We start from the raw sequence: 25,289 nt of genomic DNA, 5'->3' as shown, positions 1-25,289 counted from the left end.
GTGGAAAGGTGAATAATGACAAGGTGAGGGCAGTTGGTCGTATGGGCTAGATCTTGTAAAGTAAGAGAGGCGGGTGCCAAGGAGGTTGACTGGTCTTCGAGCTTTTGAAACCAACGACTGGGGCTCAGGCTCCCCACCAATGACAGGAGCCTCAATGGACTGGTTAGCCAGGTCCAGTAGTCTGTTTTAGGGATCACTTCGTGTTCGTAAAACCTATTGACACTGAGGCCATATAACCAACAGCACCTGTGAGACTGACAAGCTCTTCTAGCCCAGTGAGGTGAAAGAAAGTAGAGATCAAGCAAGCTTCGCTTTTGTAGAAGATGAAGGATACTTTATAGCCAGCACTTACAGGAAATACATAGATCAGATCTCGACCAAAGGCCCTAACGGGTGAGGGTGAGCTTGCCGAACTCTCGACAAAGGCCCGAAAGGGACTCGGCCGAGGTTACGAGGTCGAGGAGAGGTAACGTGTGAGGGTGAGCTTACCGAACTCTCGACAACGGAGAGGTAACGTGTGAGGTCCGTCAGGGGCTCGACTGATAAGGAGAGGAGACGAACAACTCTCTTTTGGGGGAGGGGCCCCAAAAGCCGCCATCAACGCGAAGAACAAAAGGCCGCCATCTGCTCGGCCGAGGTTACGAGGTCGAGGAGAGGGAAAGATGTTCAAACCTCCGCCTCCTGAAAATGCAAGAAGAGGAGGGCCCTTACTTCTTAGGGGTCACTCACTATTTATATGGTGAGGGTGCGTTAGCACACTCGACTGTCCAGGAGAGGGATTTATCTCTCTATTTTCAGAAAATAGAGGGACTCATCCGAGGTTAGGAGGGTGAGGCCCGGAGGGATTTATTGCTCACGTTCCCTAAAAAGGTGAGGGACTCGACTCTTTTTTTACTTATTTGGGGAGGCCAATAAGTAAAATGAGAGATGATCAAATGATAGGTCAAACTTCACTAACCTCCGCCACGGTCAAATGGCGAATCTCGTAGGGATAATGTCCAAAAGCTCCGCCAAGGGTGAGCAGCAGTCAGTGCACCCCTCAAGCCTAGTTACTTCCCAAATGGACTCAGTTATCGAATAAACCTGTTCACGACTTACCAAAGTTTCACCATCTGCTATTTTACCTACTGCCCACGGGTAGATATTAAACCTGTTCCCATAACAACCTGCTTTTACCGAAGAAGCTATGGGCTGCTCACGGGTATCTTTTAGACCTGGGCTCTATTCAAACAGATGGTCCCAATTAGACTCTGGGCTTACCACACGGGTCTCTATTAAAACAGTTCGCAAACAGCGGGTCCCAAGAGACATCTTATCCCAAATGCTCTGTTATACCTGCTGCATATAATCAACCTGCACAAATGGACTCTGTTCTCTAATCAAATGGAGCAAATAAACTATGTTACCTACTGCCCATGGTTTGTTATCTCATCAACCTAGAATAATCACACCCAGTCCCAGCATAACTATGTTCTCTAGAATACCACAGTGAAATACTGCCCGAAGTTACAACATCTGCTATGGTACCTACTGAGCATGGTTCTATATTCAACCTGCTATATCATTCAGATGGTTCCCCATTCTACTATGGGCTTCCCACGGGGCTCTAGTAAACCCGGTCTCTAATAAAAAAGCTGGTCCCAAATAATCTCTATATATAAGAAACCAGTTCACATTTTAGCTATGTAACTTACTGCCCACGGTTGGTTTTCTAATAGCCCCTGGTCTCGATTCACCCAGTTGAGGTTCATGCCGCACCTTACAGCCACACACATCCAGTTGTTCTCTCTTCACGCCCAGGACCAACAGGCCTCAGTTCTCGAAGCCACCGGTTACCCAATATTATAAGTTACCTACTGCCCACGGGAAGCTATTCAACCTGTTCGAATCACAAACAGTTGGTTACCAAAAAAACTAAGGTCTTACCACGGGACTATAGTCAACATGGTCTAGCTGCTACCCAAAAAGCTCTGGTCTCTCATCCACCTGCACAATTCAACTATGTTACATACTGCTCGCGGGTAGCTATTCTGTTTGAGTCACTACCAGCTGGGACCAATGGAATTCTTACGCCAACAGCTCAGTGGAGTCTGCTGCAGGTATTGAATCAACCAGCTGCTATTGAATAAGCTATTTTACCTAACGCTCACGGGTATCTATTCTACCTGCTATCGAATCTACCAGTTACCCAATAAGCTATTTTCTGCCCACGGGGAGCTATTTAATCTGTTCCCATCACAAACAGCTGTTACCCAATTAGCTTGCTTCTGCTCACGGGTATACGTTCGACCTGTTCTCATTTCACTCAGCTGTTTACAATTCAACTATGGACCTACTGCTCACGGATATCTAGTCAACCTGGGGCTCTCTTCAAGCAGCTGGTACAATTCAACTATGAGCCTACCACGGGTTTCTATTCAACCTGGGCTATAGTCAATCAGCTGGGCCCAATAGCTAGCTTATCCCAAATGCTAAGCGGAACCTGCTGTAGTTCTATCATCCACCTGCCCCAATGGACTCTGTTATCTCATCAACCTGCCCAAAGAATCTCAGTTACCTACTGCCCGTGGTTAGTTCTAGAATCAACCTGGCCTCATCACACCCAGTTGAGAGAGAGTGAGTGAGTGAGGTCCCCCATATGCCACGAGACGAGATAGTGATTGAGTTCTCCCTAGTTTCCATCATACGCGAGAGAGAAGGCCCCCATCACAGGATACCCGAGAGAGGGAAGTCCCCCCATGTTCCCACCAGAGGACATTGAGAGCCATGTTGTTTCCATATGAGCATATTGATTGAGCCATGTTATCAACAGACGATATTTATTTATATATTCCCCATGGTGCCTTGGAACGGGAGCAGGAGAGATTGAGTTCCCCAAGTCGACGCCATACGAGGAGAGGGAGTTCAAGTTGTCACCTTACGAGATATCGATTGAGTTAAACGGGTTGAGAACTGAATCTTCTTCTGATGCTGCTGCTTAAACTGCTACGGGTAATGCTGTTGGTTCAACTGATGCTGATTGAAATGATCCTGGAACTGCTGCTCCTGGACCTGCTCCTGGGTCTACTGCTACTGCTTGTGCTTATGGAATTATAGCAGGAATATGATTCTATTTTATAGTGTTTGTTCGTATTTACTTGCCTACAGGAAGACTTTATGTTGGGCAGCTCAGTTGTGATGTGGGATCGTGGGAACTTACTTCTTGGATTTACTATTTACTTATAAGATCTTACACACTTGGGTTGGCACAGCATGGGCTATTACCCCTATTATGCTTAGCTTGCCTTTAACCAACAACCCACCTTTTACCAACCTATATTTCATACCTAACTTACCCCCCTACTTACTTATGCCCCAACCTAGTGCTTCAGCCATAAATCTCAGTAGGATAGGCATTAGGATATTTACCCTTTACCCTACCTTGCCTTATTAATTATTCTGGGTACCACTATTACCTATTGGTCCGGCCGAGCCTTGGCGATACTACTCAGCAGTAATTAGAACCCACTCCATTGCTAGGAATAGACAGACCTACCCGCCTTTCATTTCATGCCTGCCACCTTCTATTTACACACCTTCAGACCTAGACCTTTTAGCCCTATAACACTTCCTGAATGAATCGCTTAGTTAGTGGGTACAGCAAGCACTATACTTCTCTTGTAGGGACGGGATGAACGAACCCGGCCAGCCAGGAGATACGATTGGATTTATTTAGACAGCCAGCATTGCTAGGAGATGCCCTGTGCCCACTTGCCTTTCATGTTAGTGCCTGCTACCAACCACCTGGAATGTGTGTACCAACCAGACCGGCTCACTTACCTGAACTTCTAGCATTCACGGGCGTTCGACTACACTTGCTGAAATATTATTACTTTGTATAGCACTATCTTCTCTTGTCGGGCCGGGTTGAAACCCCAGATACTGGTGATGAATTTAGACAGCCAACATTCATTGCTAGGATATGCTTTTATCACACTTGCTGAAAGGACAGATTCTTTGGTGGTTGGAACAGCTCGCAAAATCCAATCACTATTTTACCTACCCTTCCCTTTCAACCCTTACTTTCCCGTGATCCCTATCGGTTATACCTTCCCCCCCCCTCACCGAGTGGAGTGAGTGTTGCCCCCTCATTGGTGGTTACTCCCGATCTGAAGCACCCTTCTTCCATTCCATTATAAATGTAATTATAATATATATTATATACGTAATTACGTATATAATAACGGAGATCTCGCCGACCAGTCGAGGGGTGTCAAGTGCCTTAGCGAACACGCCGCCCAAAGTCTTCCTACGGCGAGTCGGATTGGCCCTGTTGGTCAATCATTGAACCGGTCTCAGATGCCATTTTCCGCCAATGAAAACACGTGAGAAAGTTGGGCTTTTTCGGAACTTCAACACCAAATTGTCGGGATCTCAACTTTTTGTGCTGCCAATCATAATAGTCCTTACCTTCAGGTCATTCCCGAGAGTGGTCACAGCCAGCCGGTCAATAGTCAGAACTCATAGCTTATAATGGTTGTCATTGATGATAGCCGGTAGATAATTACAGGACCAGGAGTTGATCCCAGGAGTCAATGCCGGTACTCAAGAGTCAATGCTGGGACTCAATGGCTTTGACTCTATGGCTTGTACTCCATGCCAGTCAGCCAATAGGAGATCCGTACCGGGAGGTCCCGATACCCTGTTGCCGATACCCTGTTGCTGATACCCTGCCAACCGGTCAGTGCCGAGAGCCAGTGGTCAACAATAGTAAGGAGGTTGCGCCAGGAGGTCCATACCCAATCTCATTCCCAGGAAGTGGATTTACAAGAGTTGGTCGCTAATAAGGAGGTCGCCGAGTAGAAATACAAGTCGATGTCCAAGTTGAGTGATTTATATACTACTTGCACCTTGGGAGTAAGGAGCCAGGGTTTAACGATAGGAAACATGAATCCACGTTACCAATTACTGTATGGACTTTAAGGCAGTCTCTAAGAGGCCTTGCTCCATGGAACTTAGTACATGTGACTAAGCAAGGCAAGTGTCTAAAGTGCTAGTACCAGAAGTCCCTATGGCTAGTTAGTTTACCTTCTTATGGCTTGAACTCAAAGTCCTGGATGTAGACAACCCGTAAGGCTTTCGGCTTTCACTCTCTTTCTATCAAATAATAGAAAACCTCATATATCTTCTAGAAATCCCCATGCATCTATATAGGTGCACATCACACAATAAACGTTCAATCCATATCCTGTGTACTCCATATTTTTTATTATTAGAAATGGAGAGGCACTTATAAAGCAGAGCGCAAACGAAGCTGCTATCTATGCCCCAGAGCGTCAGCGAATAAGAAAATGGGGATATATTCATTCCCTTATTATTTTATATAAATAGGGAACCTTACATAGCTGAGCATAAGCGAATAAGCTGGGGGATTACTACTATTCTTTATCCTTCTCCATTCTTTATAAGAATGCAATTTCATTCAGTTTACGTAGGGAGCAGTGGTTGACACGGAACGGCTTTAGTTAATCGTTTCAGTGAATGGCTTATGCTGGGAGACTCGCATATATAATTGAACTTGTCCATTTTAAGAGGTGATCCTTGTTGGGTAGATAAGCCGGATGCTTGATTGCTAGCGCCTTTATCCTTATCCCGTGAAATCCATATGGGACTGATTCAATCCATAGAGCCAAGAGATATTGACAAAGCCCACATCTACGTGGGGTGGTCCGTAGGACAACTGCCATCTACAAAAGGGGTGGTCCACCGAGCGAACGATAGCCAACAGATAGAGTTATTCCCGATAAGGTCCCGGAGGGGCTTGCGCTTCCTAGTGCAAGGAATGCGGTAAAAAAGAAAATGGAGATTATCCAGATGTAATAATATTTACCGCAACTATAAGGGAACCTTAATTGAAGAGATCCGCAATTGAATAGATACGCTTATATAACATCTAAAGCACCACCCACCAGGTTTGGAAAAGGCACTAAGTCTTGTTGGAACAAATCCAAAACACATTCTAATTCGCAGGTTTCACCTATTCAAATATCTTATTTTATAAGGCCAAGGCAATATTCCACGGGGATACTAAAATGAATTTTTTTATTAATGAATATTGGTACGAAGTCGCTTGTCCGCATCGGACAAGGTGCGAAGCTGCTTGCTCGACCAAAGAGAGAGCAAGGGCCCTTACTTCTTAGGGGTCACTCACTATTCATATGGTGAGGGTCTTTTCAGTGTAATTAGCGGGGCTTATTCTCGCTTCGCACTCCATTGAATGTGATATTCACTTCTTTCTTTATTTAGGAAACGTTTTCATGAATGAACTAAAAAGAAAGTCCATGTGCGCCATTCACATAGGTGGGCCATAACCATTTGAAAGTCGATCCGAAGCCAATTTCCAGTTCCTCTCCGATCTAGTGCGTTCTCCTATATAGCGGTATCCATGCGATCTTTGGTATGAAATCCTCCCCTTATAAGGGGTGTGACGCTTTTCACTCCCTTGCTGATGTAGGTAGAATTATATACAGAGAGAATCACCCTTTCTTTATTCATTATTTATGGCATGGCGAGTCTTTTCCATCAGAAGCACTCACTCAAGAAGTCGAGCCAACACGCATCCATCGTTATGAAATTCACGACCCGCTTTCTTTCTTCGGGGAAACTTGAACTTTCTTTCTATTACGACACAAACAAAGTGAGGTGAGTGAGCCATCTCTCTCTTTCCCAGTTCTTGATCGACTTTCGAAGGGCTATAGATCGACAATGCTGCTGGTCATCCGGTTCTTTATATAGGTAATTTAGCGCATCGTTGACTTGATGAAATGAGTGGGTAAAAATAGCAGTGAAACAGTGTTCTTTATGCACTGACTTATTTATGCTAATTACCATGAAAAAGAGAGTGACGTGACGTCGGTCGAGCACTCCGTGGGGTGGACTATCTATTGGGGTGGGGCTTTGGTCGAGCACTCCGCCCTAAGTAAGTCGATTTGGTGTGATCTTTTCATTTAGATATATCCTTATATTATACTGCTATTTTTCGTCAATTGAGTTGTAAAGACTTTCTTTTTTGCTAATAAAATATGCTTTATATACGTTCTATTTACCCATAACCGGAGTAATTACAACCATCAAAAGAAAGCTCCATAACCGGTTCCGGAATCAATAATTACATATAGAACTTACTTGAACTCTCCACCCTATTGGGCTATCGGTTGGGTTTACCTTTCTTTCAAGCCTGGTCCTTCCCTAAATAAGTATTTCCTTGAGGGGAAGCACTCACTTGAAGTCTTCCCGATAAGCTTTGACCCTTTTATACAAACAATAGTCAGATATAGGGATGGATTTACGGCTAAATTAAGGACCTTGTCTATCTCCTTATTTCTTTTTAGGGCAGATACGTTCTCGTTCGTGAAAGGCGCCTGATATCTTCTCTTTATGTCCCGTTAAAGGATAAATGACTTAGGAATTATTCCTAAAATATATCGTACAGTAAGAGGGAGATCGAGGGCATTTCAAAACTTTTCATTTTGGGGCCAAACCACTAAACAAAACGTGAAAACCCTCTCCGGACGCCGTATCCGCTGGTCATTATTTATATACGTAATTACGTTTAAGAAAGAAAAAGTGTAGTGCCTGTTAGGTAGCTCCAACCCGGGAGCAAAAGTGCGCTAGAGAGAGGCAAAAATGCCCAACCACAAGTGTGCTACACAAGAAATGCACAAGTGCACATAAAAGAAAGAAATGCCAATCACAAGAGAATGCCAAAGATGTAGATGCCCTGAGGTAGAAAACATTTTATAGGATAGATCCAGAAGATAAAAATATGATAATGTAAAATGAGAGTTGTAATGTATTTATACAAAACTCAAGTAGGGCGCTGCCCCCAAGAGGGGTTAATGAGCCTATGTGTACAAGTTTTCTTAAGTAAACCTTAACCATTCCCTAGCATTACAATAAATTAGAATAAATGATCAATGGATGGCCTTAGCCATGATTACAAATACATTAATTATACGTATGAGTGTGTCGTCACCACATGTGAAGATTACACCCAGAATTCTTACACCCTCCCTTAAGTTTCACAGGGGCCACAGAGATAAAGCATTACATCACAAGATTTACACTCCCCCCTTAATGGTATATCTCCAACACCAATACGATGTCGTAAGCTAGTGAAGGTGGGCCCCGGATTTTGGTTAACATATTTCCAAGCTGATCTGCGGAGGGTGATCCCTCACCATATGAATAGTGAGTGACCCCTAAGAAGTAAGGGCCCTTGATGCCTTCTTTTATTCCATACTTTTGTTCCTATTGTTCCGAAATCCAGTAGCAAATTATACCTGCTCACTTCACGCCCCGGACCTGTCTCCATCACACACCCATCTCAACGACCAGGCTCTACGATTCATAGACTTCTGGACAAAGAACATCATTTTCACGGAGATCAAGCCAAGGCGCAAAGATAGGCTCGACTCATCCCTAAGAATAGAGATGCGCTCATATATTGGGATTATTCCCCTTGTTGTTTATTATTCCCCATTAGTCCCAGTGGCATGTTGTACTAGCGGCTAAAGGCAATGAGCTCTTAAACCTCCTGCCAAAGGTTCATGGGTAGAGCCATTTTAGCCCTTATTGTATTACCGCATGGCTATTACAACTGGCTATCAGCTATATGACCGGCTATTACAACTGGTGAGTGGCAATTACCTTCCTGGGATGGTGGAATGAACCAGAACTAACAAACCTCCTGTCATAGTAAGTAAGGGTATTAGCAATCAAACGTTTCCTGTTCGGTAGGTGATGGAGTTGTTCCCTGTAGGGTAGGGCTCAAGGGTCTAGGTGGATTTCGAGGGCAGTGGATCCAGTTCTAGGTTCAAGTAATTCTTTATTTGTTACAATGGACAAGGTCAACGTCCCGATGCGATATCAAATTATTTGGATTCTTATTCCCCACATGTTGATTCCCCATATTAGACGAAGTTGGCATATTGTCCAACCACACTTATTTGTGTGCCTGCCCCGACTGGAACCTGAGGCCATTGAGAAAACTATATTGTCTGGTGTGGTTAATGTAATAAATAAAGTAGTAGTCTAGTGAAAAACTTATTAATGCACGGACTATAGGAGTCTAGTCTAAGGCTGCCATGGAACTTTTATATAAGGCTAGTAGTTGGACTTAAAGGCAAGTAGTAGAGCTTACGAAAACATATAGTAGTTATTTCTTACACTACAGGGGATGCTGACACTATAGGGGGATGGGATCAATATCTATTCTATTTCTTATCTATTGCTCTTATCTATTGTGGAAATATGGAGGAGGATAATTACATTTATAACTTACTCTATCTCTTTCCATTGTATTGTATTAGCATTAGTAGCCTAGGGGATTTATAGCAGCGGGCTGATCGGCTAGCAATGTGGTACCTCCTGGGCACTTACTATCGGTGGAAATCAATATTGAATACTACACTACTACTCCTGGCTGGGAACACTACCTACAGAGTAAGTACTTGCACTTCTTGCCTTAGACTACTTGCTTGCCGTCTTATCTTAGCTGTAGGTTCCATGGAAACTAGCCTTAACGGACACTTTCGGAGTGACAAATTACAATGGAAAAAAGGTAGGTAAATATAGATATGGGAAAAGGTAAACGTAGATATGCAAGTATCCTAGTAGGAGTCAACCCCGGAGATTAGTCCCATTCTTATTCCCTTCCCAACGGAAACAACTAGTAGTGTAGTTCTTACACTACAGCTAAGGAATCAATATCTATTCTATCTCTATTGTGGAAATATGGAGAATAATTACATCTATAGCTTACCCTATCTCTTACCATTGTTGTATTAGCATTAGTAGCCTAGGGGATTTATAGCGTATGAGAGTAGGTGGATTATTCCCAATTAGCGGAGTATCCTCTATAAGGAGGGGTATGTTCCCGCAGTGCTCCAAATAGTCATGTAGACTTCACCTCTCCTCTCCTTAACAGTCGAGCCCCCTAAAGGGTCCTTATCAGTCGAGCCCCCTGTCGGGTCCTCTATGGATTATAGCGGATTAGAGTTTACCGTAGGTATTGACTATAACGGTCTCCCAGGCAGGTATTGGCTATAGGGTATCGGGCACTGACTGTTGCTTATGGCTATGGCTTATGGCTATGTCTGTTGAATCATCAATATGACTGGGTACTTTGACTAGGGAACTATGCCAGGAAACTCTCAGCAATACCAACCGGGTATTGACAACGACTATATAATTAGCTCTTTTTTAGTGCATTAGTAGTTCAAGCCCTAGAGACTGCCTTAAGCTGCTCCATGGCAAGAAGCCTTTAGAAACAACAAGCTTTAGTCTTTGGCAAAGTGAAACTTATATATGCCATTATCATCTATTTCACATAATCTTTTGACAGAAAGGTGAAACGTAGAGATGCGGTATCGTATTTGGATTCTTATTCCCCTTGTTTATTTATCCCATTGGATTCAAGGCCATAGAGTCAGTTCCATGGCAAATTAGCCTTCTTCTTACAGACCAAAAGCTTAGTCCCATGCACTATGTATGGACTATAAATATTAAACAACCTTAAGCCTTTGAGTGAAAGCCATCCATGAGACCATGTGATGAATAAGCTCCGACAATATTTGTTAGAGGGTAGGCAATTTCTTTATTAAGGGTAGGTCCTGCTGTCTCTGCCAGGTGCTTGCTTATGGGTGCCTCTGTCACCACTCCACTCTGGTTCGCTCAACTTCAATCTATCATTCATTGGCAAAGATGTGAAAACCTCCGCCTCCTCTCCCTAGCGGTCGAGCCTGCTTGCGCATCCTCTCCCTATAGTCGAGCACCTAAAGGTCCTCTCCTTAACAGTCGAGCCTGCTTACGCATCCTGAAAATGGCAAAATAGGAGCTAAAAGTTCAAAAAGCTCCGCCAAGTAAGATCCTATGGTCTGGAGCGGAAGAGAGACACCGCTTCCATCTGGTTAGGTGGGTTAGGTGTGTAGGTAAGATAGGTATGTAAGAAAGGTAGGCTAGGCAGGTAGGTAATATAGGTTAGATAGGTAGCAGGTGTATAGGTTAGTTGGGTTAGGCAGATAGGCAGATAGGTAGATGTAGGAAGGGTCTATAGCTATAAGTATATAGAGTGAGTCTAAGCAGTATAAGGGTCAAGAGTCTGAGTCTGATGGATGGGCTAGCTGGGCTGTATGGGTAGAAGGGTAGAAGGGTAGTAGTTGATGAGTTGTCTAGTGTTTCACTAACTTCCGCAACATGTTCGAAGAATATCGTATACAAACAGATATAGAATTATATATGTCATTATGCCGCGAGCTTAGCACTACGAGGGGGTAAGGGGCTCGTCTTTCACGAACGCGTAGAGAGGAGAGGAGACAGATCAGCCCTTCCTACCTACCTCGAGCAAGTTCGCAAGGTGATTGCGAGGCAGCAGGGTAACATGGGTATTGGTGGTATTATTATGCCGGAACCCTGCCTTAAATAATAGATAACGCTGTCCCCCACTTCACGAAACACCCACACAACCCTATACCTTTTACGTATCCAGGAAGGCCAGGACTGGACGATAGCCTCTTTGTCGAAGCATATAAGTAAGAAAAAGAGATGTAAACAGATATACGCGGGTAATCAATATTATCATATCTTATCGATGGATCGTTCACTGGAAAACCCTCCCTTGTTGTACCTTATCATTTGTGCTTAAGGGATGTTAGGTGGGCCGGATAAGCTGGAATCATGAACTCTTGCCCCCACAAATTCGGTCTGGTAAGTATGGTACTGCTTAGCTCTGGGAACGAATAACCCGTACCCACCATTTGAATGAGCTTTTTTCTATGCTCAAGGTCCTGAAAGGTGACCCTTCAAACTCGCAGAGCTAAGGCTTTGAGGAACATAGTCGCTCGACCAAGAGGGAGAGGAACGTAGTCGCTTGTCCAGGAAAGGACCGGTAGGGGCTTGCTTGACGTTAGGAAAGCAAGGACCTGGAGGGGCTTGCGCTTCCTAGTGCAAGGTATTAAGTGAACAAAGAAATTGGCAGAGAACGTGTTCTGGTCTGGCGGGGAATGAGGTTTTTATATCGGCATCCTGTCATATCCCAGTAGGTAATGAGTTTCTACCGCCAAGGCTCCTTCCAGTCTCTGGCCCCCCCATTGAACGAGGGTGTCTCAGCCGACAAACATCTTCCGGTGGGGGAACAGAGGGGCGAGGGTTTATGAAGCATTATGTCTCTCGATGATGTTTCTCAATTAGGGAGGGATATGAATACCGCTAACGAGAATTACCCACATTATGTGGCATTAGGTGAGGTGGGCGCATTAGGTTGAGCGATACTGCGTGGCCTGTGCATTGATAACGCTTGTCCCCATTAGAGGTAGGGTAGGTAGGGCGATGTCGAAAGAGCGATGGCGGCCTTTTAGTTCTTCAAGTTGATGGCGGCCTTTTAGTCGAGCGTGCTAACGCACCCTTATGGTCGAGCCTGCTGTAGCATCCTCTCACTCTCCCCGGTAATCGAGCAATAATTTTCCCGTGGGTCATTCTTTATATATGTAATTATTGACCGATAAGAGAGATAATTACATATATAATATATGCTTTGAATCTCCCTCATTCATCCGGCGATGGCATAATTACATATATAATATATGGATTGATAAGAAAGCGTAATGACATATATAATATATGCATTCACGCTCTATCAATCGAATAATGAATTCGATAGCATAATGACATATATAATATATGCACTGTGTCTGCTTCTTCCAGTAGTGTCGAAATGACGCGTAGAGAGAATAAGAGTGACAATGACGTAATTACGTATATAATATATGCATGATCTGCTAAAGCGTCTCTAATGGCGCGAATCGAATATGAAGCAGAATCGGCTGCTCGGCAGGGGAAATGCGTAATGACATATGCCCATAGATTGTCTGCTAAAGCGTAATTACGTATATAATGAATGAACGCATAATGACATATCTCATTCATAACTTCACGTACAAGGACAAGGTCCTTCGTGATTGATCGATTGATGGGTGCCGACCACGCCATCAAAGCGGTGTGAAGCAGGTTCAATGCCTGCAGAAGGGTGAGGAGCGAAAGCGCTCACCCACCTCAATCCCCGGTGAGGAGCGAAGGCAGCGGATTGTCAGGGTCTAAGGTGTTTTGACAAGTTGTGGTGACCCCACCATGCCCAGTCCGACGTGAACTGTTCTCTCTCAATACCCCGTCCCAGGAAGGTGATTTGTCCTCACTAGTTGCCGAGACCCTATATGCATGCCACCAAGTTGCACAGTTCGACGTGAACAGGAAGGAGATCAATAAGAATAGGAGAAGGTCAATGAACCCCCATGGCTTCCTCTTTTCTGTTTAGGAATCACCAATGCCGTCTTGTTGTCTGTCTGTGAACCAATATGTGAACCAATAAATAAGCCCATCATTAGCTAGAACTTACCACCTAAGGAAGGCGAGGTTGAGCCATTCATCAGGTGTGGTGATTATTGGGGAGGTGGGTGATGTAGTCCCACCAGTATGAAGTGGTAAGGTAATATCCATCTCATGAATCCATGTAATACATCCCCAGAGCTGCCAGTCATATGGGGTGATACCGGAAAGAAAAGTTTAGCTGTAACCAAGGTGCGAAGCCGCTTGTCCCTCCGGGGGCAAGGAAGGGGGAAATAACCCAAAGCTGAGAGTGAGGTCATTGCTATCCGGTCTCAATAGGCCCGTATATCCCAGTCACATTGTAACAACTAGTGGTCCAATAAGTCCGCTGAGAAGGAAGTAAGTGCCCCCCATATTTGATTTGCTCGCCGGTAAGGCCGTGTCTATGTCCAGACCTCAAGTTGCAGACCTCAAGTGTCAAGACCTCTGCTGGGTTCCAGACCTACAGTGCCCAGTCATTTCAATAGGTGGTGTGGATCCTAAGCACCTACCCCATATAGATAGAGTTAAGCTGCTTTAGTGTATGTCAATTTCCTTGCCCCTCGGAGGGACAAGTAGCTTCGCACCTTAGAATGAGATATATTATATATGTAATTATGCTTCAAGATTGAGCAATTCCACTATTTAAGAGGGGAGCCTGCTCAAACATCCGCTAAGGAAGATAAGTTCTTGAAGTCTGATTATGATTCAAACAAAATGAACGAAATCGTGGGTGAGCAATTCCGATGGCGGCCCGTTGGTCGAGCAACTTCGTACCCTTTCAAAATAGAAGTTCTTCCCCCCCCGTACCGTATAGGCCCCCGGTGAAGCATAAGGGGGGTAATCTTTCTTTCTTTTATCGAATGGAAGACCCTTTTTATAAAAGGCCCTCATTCATTAAAGAAAGATAGAACGCTGCTGAAGTTATATGCATATCTCCGACCAAGTACTTTCGCTTGGTAGCTTCGATACTTACCCATCAGCACTTTGACTCTCTCTATTGGTCCACCTTCCTTCGCAGACAACACCTCTGACGAAATATACCGGTCAGCAGAGAAACCGGGAGCAGATCATATACCTCTCTTTCGGGTATCGTGAGATGAGGAACCTGGGTATGTTAGCTTTGGATGTCAGCTTTGGATGTCAGCCAGCAACCGACCAGCAAGCAATCCCCGTCAAGTTCATTGTTTTCAGTTAGCAAGAAGAGATCGACGGGTCTCAATTGAGGTCGATATCAGGTCTTCGGTCGATGAAGGCAGGTTGAGGGATTTATCGCTCATCCATCATATGGGTGAGGGTGAACCCACTTCACTTTGAAAGTGATGTTTTATTTACTGAAGATTGGTACTTCACAACGTTTCGAACGGATAGGGGAATGGCACAGCTAGGATTCTGGGATTGCTGCTTGCTTGCTAGACGAACCCGGATGCTCGGGCTGGCAGAAGATACTAAACGGGCAGGCCCAAGAAACCACGGGCTGGGATAAGAACCGGCTGGGATAATAAATAATGAAACGGCGGACGCGCTTGCGATTGATTAATTGATGGCGGGCTGGTCGAAGAAACAGCATGGATGGCCGGATTGCTGGCTTGCTAGAGGAGCGATCGAACCCGGATGCTTTATGCTTGCTGGCTTGACGAAGGAATCTAGATGCTTTATGCTTCTTTGAGGCTTGAGGAAATGCTTGCCGTTTGCTTTTAGGCTTTAGGGAACCGGCTTGATCCCCCCGGATGCTTGCTTTTAGTTTGGCTGAGAAAGGGAGAGAGAGAACCTGCCTGAAGCTAGGACATTCTTTACTATGCGTGGTTGCCGCAACCCAACAGGCAGGCGATCTTGTTTTCTTACTTGCTTTTATTCTGGATTAGTTTGACTTGCCGGGAGGGAGGCGTCGACCAACACACCCCACCCTAGGCCTGGACAACACTATTATACTTCGGAGGTGACATGCCTGGACACCACGCTAGACACCGTCGAGAGATAGATTATGCTTCGAGATAAGAGAGAGAAGAAACCGACCAACGAAACCACCGAAGGAAGACCACTCATTTCCCACCGATTAGCCACACACGACAGACACTGCGGGTGGCCATCTGACCGGATGGCACAGAATGAACGAGACAGAGCGGACAGAAAAGAACACACACTGCGGGAACACGCTTACTGACCTTCCCAACCACACTAACAAGAGCCACACGAACCATTCACCATAAGCCTTGAGCCTTTTCCTCTGGATCATATCTATCAGGCTAGGAAGAATCTGAATCACCAATTGATCTCGGCTGGTTAACACCTTTCTCAGGTAGAGCACGCGCTTGGAATGGTAAATTCAGTAAGCAATGGTGGCGTCGCGAAATGATATAGAGAAGAGAGTGCGAATGAACGCGTCCTATCGATATGGTAATTTCAGTACAGAAAGTGGGCGTATAAAGATGATAGAGAGAGAACGCGAACCTGGCCTTCTTTCCTGCTTCTCTCTTGACTGCATTATCGCCGAGGAGTGAAGGATTACTTTTTATTACTGAAAAAAGTTCATTTTACTTATTGGGTGGGGGGCGTTGGTCGAGCCTGCTTACGCATCCTCTCTTTGTCAGATCGTAGTGTCTTATATATGTCATTATGGCATGACTCGATAGCAAGCTCATAAGCCAGCCTATGCCAGCCTATGTTGCGGTAGTTTTCCAGAGGCATGCATCGAGAAATGTTCAATTTACTTATTGGGTGGGGGGGCTAGCGGTCGAGCCTGCTTGCGCATCCATATGCTCATATATAACTACCACCATTTCACCGGGCTATCAATTAGGAGGGCTAGATACGGCATGGTAGCATGGGTACCTCCTTTATATGCTTTGAGAAGAAAGCGGTAATTCTAGATATTATCTATGTCATTATGAAAGATCAAATCTCCACTGATGCTGCTATACGAACTGTAGTAAGAGATGTTGGGCAAGCCGGCGAGGGTGCTACTGGTAGTGCTGGTTCAAGGTCATCGACTGGAGGATATGAAACTGGTACAGGGGCTGCTGCTGGTGGTGCTGTTGAAACCCGGTAAGCTCGATCTCTAGCTGTCTATAGGGGAGCATAAACTCGGTAAACTGCCCTTCCCCCCAGGATACGCATCATCTACAATATCTGCTCCTGACTCGAATGCTGGCTCCCTTGCTTCTTAAGCTGCTATATAAACTACCCGGTTCACTGGCCCTCTAAACTCTTCATCTGGATCTCGAAATAGAAGGTATGCTTTGACCCCTGCACCTGCCTTTGCTCTTGGTGCCTTAGCCTATACCTCTGTAGGATCCGCGTCCGTATCTTACTTTGCCGTAACCTCTATCTCTACTGCTGGTAGTAGTGGAACTGCTCGCTTTGGTTCTAGTGCATCAACAGAATTGACTGAGCCAACAGAATCAACTGCTTAACCAACTGGATCAAGATCAGAAGAAATAGCATACTTAACAGCTTAACCAACTGAATCAACCGGATCAGCTGCTGCTTAAGGCTCTGCTTCTGGATCTCGATATGGCTAGGCTGCTCCAGAGGGTGGGCGCTTCTCTCCCAACCTTTGCCTATTCTCGCCTTCTTACTCAGTCTATGCCTCTTATGCTGCTGGATCTACCAAGCCGAAGGGATGCTACTGGAATTGGATATACTAGTGCACCCACCCTTGCTTCTGCCCCAACCGTAGCCTTTGCTCCCGGTGTTGCTTATATACGTCATTATGTCGCTGGCGGTACAGGTGATGCTACTGGTATTGCTGCTATCTGGCTAGGTGGATCTACTGGATCAAAAGAACTAGTTCTGGGTCAAATGTTGATGGCGGTTCAAATGAAATGACTGAAACTAGATAATATAGATGGAACGGGTCCAACTGAAACTAGCTCTGCAATTAGTTATTGAACAAGCTCTCGATCCGCTCTCACCGGCAGGAAGGCAGGCAGGCCAGCCCCTCCCAGTTGTTTAGGCAAGGTCCCGGGCCCGAGACCCCCTCCTATCCTACAGCTACTGCGTCAATGGCTTAATCAGCTGCTTATTCAACTGGATCCGCTTCTGTCTATGCTGCTGGACCTGGAACTGGTACTTAAACTAGGAATATCAAGGTGCTCCAAGACTGAGCCATCGGCCTAGTAAAGGTTCAATGGACCTGCTACAGTCCTGATGACACTATGTGGGAGCATATAAATCAATATCTATAAGAAAGGTCACAGGCGTTCGAAAATGGTTACGGAATGAAAGCCCTAACAGTTAGGATTCAAAGCACGAGTTATTGTACTTTAAGTCTCATTACTCTCTCTAGGAAGGGTTACTAGGGTCACGTCACAAGATCCAGGGTGACAAGGTTACGCCTTCCTTGACCAGCCCAAGAAATCAATCCTTCTAGTCACATAACTAGCCATCTCCCCGATAGTAACAGACATAGCTAGCTATCTCCCCAATAGTAACATACATCACTCACTCTATTCACTCACTCTATTCATTCACTAGCGTGGGGAAATACAATGATTCATAGCCCTTTCAGTCCACCGCACTTTCCACTGTACTTACCACCGCAGTTGGCTTTTCTCTTTACCACCGAATACAGACCTGCCGGCCACCATCCGGATTCCTCCTTTGCCAGGGAACAACTGCTATAATAAACATCCCCAACCCATTATTTATACACCTCCTCAATTCAGAGAAAAACGACTCAGAGAATAAGGCAGTGAGTTACTTAGGTTTGGGAGAGTATAGATCCCGAATTCTTGCTATTGGTGAGGTGGGACAACTCTATAGCAGCTCTATAGGGGGAAGGCGTAACGAAGGGGATAGCGTTAACATATATAAGAGGGTTATATATAAGAGGGTTAGTTACTGAAGTATGTACATTAGTTACTGAATTTGAAAATTGACCTTAAACTTTGCTTTTGATCACTTTTCCTAATTTTCAATTTACTTATTTTTTTTTGACTTAATTTGGGGGGGCAAATAAGTCAAAAAAAGGGCCCTTACTTCTTAGGGGTCACTCACTATTCATATGGTGAGGGCCCTCTCCTCTCCTTATCAGTCGAGCCCCCTAAAGGGTCCTCTCCTTAACAGTCGAGCCTGCTTGCGCATCCTCTCCCTCTCCTCTCCTTATCAGTCGAGCCCCCTAAAGGGTCCTTAACAGTCGAGCACCTAAAGGTCCTCTCCTTAACAGTCGAGCCTGCTTACGCATCCTCTCCCTATGGTCGAGCACCTAAAGGTCCTTATGGTCGAGCACCTAAAGGTCCTTATGGTCGAGTACCTAAAGGTCCTTAACAGTCGAGCCTGCTTACGCATCTTTATCAGTCGAGCCCCTAACGAACCTCACACGTTACCTCACCCATATGAATTCATTCGTCCCTCTCCTCTCCTCTCCCTAATGGTCGAGCCCCCTAAAGGGTCCTCTCCTTAACAGTCGAGCCTGCTTACGCATCCTTATCAGTCGAGCCCCCTAAAGGGTCCTCTCCTCTCCCTATGGTCGAGCCCCCTAAAGGGTCCTTAACAGTCGAGCCTGCTTACGCATCCTTATAGTCGAGCGTTCGTTCCTCACCCTATTCGATCGAGAGAGCGTGAATGCATATATTATATATGTTATTATGCCATGAATGATAGATCGATTTCTTCCCCTCAATTCAAAAGGCTGGTCGATGAACCAAGGGCTTGTTCTCGCTTGCTGGTTGAACCCGAGGCTTGACGAAATCACTCGAAGCTGGGAGAAAGAAACCGAGGGCTGTTATAACGTGAACGTATGGCGAGACAAGCTAGATTGAAACTACGACTAAGGAAGCTGCTGGTACAACTAAGCTTTATGAACCGTAAGTCAGCTGCTTTATGAACTGAACCAGGCTAGGAAAGAGCTAGACATGTTGATAGAGAGAGTGTGGCTTATCATAGATACTAACCTATAAGTAAAGCTTAGCTAAACGACACAACCAGTTCCATGGAATAGCCCAGTTCCATAGAGAGAGAGTCATTAGAAAGATAATTGAAAACTTAACTAAAGCTAAGAGCAACAAGTGGAACTACAGCTAATTTAGTCGTTATAGAGAGAGAAAGGGTCTATAGCACTACTAAAAAGAGAAAGAACTACAGCTACTTCTACTCTAAGAGAGCACTAAAGAGAAAGGCAAGTTGAAATAAAGCTAATTTCTCTACCCTACCTTATGGCTTTCACTCTTAAGTCCATATGGCTAGTACTTACCTTAAGGAACTTACTAAGGCTAGTACTCTAGTTAGTATCTTATGGCTAGTACTAAGGCTATACCTTAAGGCTAAGACTGGCTATGATCGACTAGTACTCCTGGCTATGACTAGCGGCTTTTCGCTCCTTCTCCTACCAAACTGCTGGTCTTTCGCCACCTACCAGAGGAAAGTTCAATTCGCCTACCAAAATATGTTTTCTTCTCTGAATGCCTACCAAGTCTCTGAGTCGTATGAGTCGCCTACCAAGTATCTGAGTTGTAGTCGTAGTCGTATTTGAGGCCCGAATCCTCCTTTAAGCTTGAAGATAGATGAATTTACCAGCTATTACTTTGTAACTTGGGCGAGTCGCTTAGCCTAGGATTTGTTGTACGCTTAGCTAGATTTGGTGTGGCGTGAGGCTGCGGGACATGACTCTCGATATAGCTCACGTACCGCCAGATGGCACTAGCCGGGATGCCACTCTGGTGAATCTACCTCTGCCTCTGTGGCCTCCATTGCTACTCCCTCTGAGGAAGGATCAAAGCAGGGAATCAGATTATCACATGCAAAGGAGAAAATAACAGTAGGTAAGCCCGGAACGTAACGTCATACTATAGTGTCCAGTGGGCGTTAGGTTTGATTGGTAAGGGGAGTGGCTGGTAAACTATCGATGCGCTTGGGATGGGCTCTATCCGTGGGTATGGATGGCGCAGCCCCCCTTACTGTGTGCCTGTCCGCTGCCTCGCCTTGCTATCTGTCCTTCAACCACTGCTATTGAGACTACTCTTACAGGTGCTGCTAGCTTAGTTACTTAATCAAGGTAAACAACTCGCTATAGGACAGGAACTCGATCTTGATCTGCTCGAACTCAATCTGGATCTGCATTTGGGTCCGTACATGTAACTGCATCTGTTTTCGATACGGGATATGGGTAAACTACGCTACAGGATCATTATCTGGGCGTGAAAATTGGAGTGTCTGGTCTTTCGACTGACTTAGGAGTGCACTGGGGGCTATATGGGCTGTAGATGGGCGGATGGCTCGGTATACTTTATGGCGGAGCTTTACTGTAACATGTAGCATAGTGGCTGGGTGACGGATAGCGGTGATTATGCTTTCTATTCGTGCGATTGACTGACAACAGGTATCATGTGTGCGCTCTACGGGTTGTAGTAAGATGGAGGCGTACTACGGGGTGGCAAGATGTTATGGCGTGATGGAGGGATAAAGAATGTGGTGTGTTTACTTTGTGGGTTATACTGAACCAACCCATTTATCGGAAGTGCAGGGAAAAACCAACCCAGCTGACTAAACCTCATGCACATGCACGGGATAATGAAATGACCCTCCCAGTTCCCTTCCTTTCATGGTCCTAATTGCACGGGATCAGGAGTCCCTTGGGGCTACCTAGTATATTGGTCCCCTCCTCTCGTCTCCTCCGCATCTCCTCCTATGGTTCGAAGTCCTTCTTCCTTGGTTTCCCACACCGCTTTTTTACCCTCCGTCTAGGTCCCTACCTATCCTTCTCCCTGCACCGGTTTTCCCTCATATATTGAATCTATTTATGGTCAAAATCCTGCCTTTGTTTCCTCTCCTGTCTTTACCTCTACTTTCACCTATGCTCCTCCTTCTACTGTATTTCCCAGGCCTAGTGTCCCTCCGATGGCTAGATCAACTGATGGTTATTCACCTATATCAGTGGATTATGGATCCGGAACATATTCTTCTACTATATAAAACAGATCTGCCTCTAGGTTTAGTGTCTACTACCGGAAGGTATGGGGTTGAGTCTTAGTGGTATTGTGGGGGTGGGGTCAACTGAAGGATCGGAAACTCAATCCGTCGGTGGATCTACTGGCTTTGCCTTTGTGCATACTTTTCACCCAGTCTATTCCACACATCTAACGCCCTCGTATTAAGTTTTCTTTTCTAAGCTTGTTCTTTTCCCCCGGCAGGTATAAAGTGGGTAAAGCGGTGCTTTCCTTCCTTGTGCGTCTTTCTATAGAGACGATGGACTCTATACCATTGGGTTCATTGCTTTATTAGTATTAGTCTTAAGTAGGTTATTTGAATTATAGTAAATGTGAGAACAAGCTCTCGATCTAGATCTTAAGGGGTTATACCTTTGCTAAACTCCAACCACCTGTGCTGCTTTCACTCAGTCAATTGCTTCTGCTCTCTATGTTACCGTAGCCTCCGTGGCCTATGCCACCTATTCATAACTGATGCTACTGAAATCAGTGATTCCGGTGGATTAACGGGGTAAACTACCGCTCCTGCTACTGGCTATCGACCCGGAAGGGGTGCTTACTCGGATGCTTTCACTTGGCTTGGAACTGGATTTGTATCTAACACTGATGCCTATGATTCTTCAATGGGTGGATCCGGGTCTTCGACTGTCACTGATGCTGGGTCTCGATTTGGTCGGGGGTTATCATCATAAACAAAGTAAACGAGCAGGCATTACGAGGGGAGATATAGGCTTTTCGATTGAAATAACATGTATGCAATAAGACTTGCTCTCTACTAGCCTTTTGATTCGAGCAAAACGGTCGATAGTGCACCCGTAGGGTCACAATATTCTATTTCCCATGCGTTAACCCCCAGTTCTAATGCCCTCTCCTAATCAATCCTTATTTTAGGCCAGTTATTCCAATCTTTAATACACTTTTGTAGTGCCGAGTGATTGAACAAAGTCCAGTCTATGCCTGTAAGAGCCTACCCGTAGTCATCTTCCATTCAGCTATTATCAATGTAAGAATCAGGTGTTAGCATGTGCTAGTGCGCTTGTACCTGCTGTTCCTACTTCGGATGTTCCAGCAACTGGGTAAACTGAATCTGCAACTGAAGGATCTTACTATTCTTACTCCTATCCCCGTATTGATCCATCCACTAGATAGTATTCGGTGCCAGTCCAGCTCTTTGCTTCCTTTCGTTGCTAAGTAAAGGCAGATAGAGATCGAGCTGTAGTAATTGAGCTGTAGTAAAGGTAGCTAGCGTGTAGGCAGAGGAAGGATACTGTTGATCGGGATCGATACCCAACCCAAAAGCACAGGATCAGTGAGCGAAGCAAGCGGTTGGTTAGGTAGATAGCAAGGTTGTAAGACTTCGCACATTATATACGGAATATCTGTTGCTTACAGGGGCTTTGATCTGGACCAGCATCTTCGTCACTTCGATAGCCCTAGCCCACTGGTGGTAGGTCTCGATCCGGAAATGAAACTACCAGGAGTGCTAGTAGTGAACCCGGTACTTCTTCAACGTGTGCTACTGGTGCTTAAACTGAATAAGCTACTCGATCTCGATATGGAAGGGATGTTGCTGGCCCAGTAATTGGATCTTCACCGACTGCATAGTCAACAGAATCCACTGTAGAATCCACTTTGCCCTCAGAACCAAGCCTTCAGCCAGACCCCAGCCTTAAGCCCTAAGCCATGATGATTGAACCAAGTGATGGCGGCCTGTTGTCGAGAGTTCGGCAGGCTCACCCTCAGAACCAAGCCTTCAGCCAGACCCCTTATCTTGCATGGATGGAATAACCTGAAATGCAGACCCCCTTATTTTGCATGGTCTATTTGGCTAAATAAAAAAGAGAGTTTGGGACTTGCATTTTCATTAAGCCAATCAGCTTATTTAATGCATATAGAGACTTCGTTATAAGATTCCCCATGGCACCAGGTGGGAGTGGGGGGCTAGAACAAAGGTTAGTAAGAGCAGTAAACAGCTGTTGGGAACATGGGGATTTCGGTTAACTATGGTCCGCTGTACCTAGTGGTTTATGGTCCCGTCCACTGCCGCCACCCCTCCCTGGAAAAGCAACAGGACACGGGGAATAATAGAGAGAAGATAGAACCGAATAGAGTATGACCACCATCGGGAATAGATAAAATAGAGCCAGACCACACGCCCGCCCCCAGGCAAGCCGGAGAATATAGAAAGAGAAGAGAAAGCACGCAAAAACCAGGAAGGACAGGGGGGAAGGAACGGAGCATCGAGAAGGCAAGCAGGCAGGAGCCAGCTAGGAGGGAAGGATAAAATAAGATGAAGTCGAGGCCGAGGCTGCAGGCACCCCCTCGTAATCAAGGGAAAGGGGGCTGCGAGAACACAGACAGGGGAAAGACGCAGGAGCTAGAGAAAGAAGCTGAACGAAGGATGGATAAACGAAAACAGGGAGGGATACAGATCGATGAAACGGGAATGGGGGATGGGTGAGGGAACAAAGGAAGGGAATCAGGAGAGGCAATGACAGATGGCCCGGAAGTGAGAGGCCAGAATAGGAAAGAGGTAGCGAGAACCAAGCGAAGAAGCAGGATGGGAACGAGAGGCCGGGCAGAAGAAAAGACAGAGAGAGATAACGCCGGAACTCTAGATGGTAGCAGAGAGAGAAGGGATTGGAGAGAAACTGATCGCTACCGTTTGCCCACATGATGAGGACGTAGAGGTTTGATCACACATTACGCTTTCAGTTACCAATCCTCCCATTACGCTTTCTGTTACCAATCCCACATATTCCGCCTTCAGTAACCACCCATCCCACGAAGTGGGGATTCCATGTGTGTTACCTGTAAACTTTCCCACGTGCCCTTTTAGTTAGGTTAGTCAGTGAGTAAGTCAATTAGTGAAGCGGCAGTCCCAATAGTCCGTGATCAGTATGGTTTTCTATGTGACCAGTTCTCAATACCACGTGCCCAGTTAGTGAGGTTACTGAGGTTAGTGAGTCAGTTAGTAAGGAGGGTCCCAATAGCACCAAGCCCTGTTGTTCAACGTTACCCTTTTCTATACCATGTGCCCAGGAAGGTGGTTTACATGTGTGTTACCAGTTAGACGTTAACAGGAGGTTATTCTAGCGTGAACAGTTTCTCATCCCCCATACAGGAGGTCACCGATTCACTTATTCGCCCAGGACATGACGAGAGAGGTGAAATTACACCCGCGTTTCTAACTGACGACGAGAGAGAGAACGAACCAACCCTTGAATGGAAGGCCCAGTTAAGAAAACCCCGCATTCCCTCCGCACGCAGTCTCGCATTCAGTCTGCCCGCATTCAGTACGCATTACCCATTAATTTTCACTTATACCCTTTCACTTGCCCTGCGTTATGTTACACGATTAGGGTTGTTCGATTATGACGCTACTCCATTGCATGAGAGAGAGAGAGGCCAACTAGTTTTGGATACCCAGCATGCGAGGTTTAGGTTACGATTCCCAATTACCTTTTGCCCATGAGCCTGGTGATCTTAGGTTACTCCATGCCAAGTTGTTGATACCCTGCTTTGAGGTTTTTACCCCCTTAACGCCCTACTCATTTTGCCATTTTCTCTTGGCGGCGGTTTGAACATATTTCCATATAAAGATTGGCCATTTTACGTTGGCGGCGGTTTGAAGATATTTACCTAGAAAGATTGGCCATTTTACGTTGGCGGCGGTTTTGGAATATTGAGCAACGCCCCCACCCAAAACCAAAAGGTAGGGCAATTGAAATGCATAATTACATATATAATTTATGACTGGAATAAATGGACTTTGAAATCAGTCCACCCTTCGTTTAAGAATGAAATAACCCAATATCTTATATATGTTGCGGTGGTTCATTAAGTTGGTCAGGCTCCTCGCAAGCCAGCTGAGGATGCGCAAGAATAGGAGGGGAATCTTGAAAAACCTCCGCCTCCTCAAATGGCAAAACGAATAGTGTATTCTGCTAAAACCTCCGCCAAGGA

At 45.5% G+C, this 25,289-nt stretch overlaps 1 protein-coding gene across 3 annotated transcripts in view; it reads left to right on the top strand.

The window, feature by feature from the left end:
* LOC149142149 (uncharacterized) overlaps positions 1 to 25,289 on the top strand; it is a 382,428-nt gene that overhangs the window by 127,328 nt on the left and 229,811 nt on the right. The window contains exon 1 of one of the 3 annotated variants that reach the window (XM_089448052.1): positions 6,633 to 6,774. The exons of the other annotated variants lie outside the window; for them this stretch is intronic. The gene's annotated coding sequence lies outside the window, so the exon portion shown is untranslated. Of the gene's footprint in view, positions 1 to 6,632; positions 6,775 to 25,289 lie in introns of those variants that run through there. 3 annotated transcript variants of the gene reach the window in all.

Source organism: Pinus tabuliformis, chromosome X, assembly GCF_031772625.1.
Source record: "Pinus tabuliformis cultivar Carrire ecotype Pingquan chromosome X, CPIR1, whole genome shotgun sequence".
Lineage (NCBI taxonomy): Eukaryota > Viridiplantae > Streptophyta > Pinopsida > Pinales > Pinaceae > Pinus > Pinus tabuliformis.
This window is presented reverse-complemented; position numbering and strand designations above follow the sequence as displayed.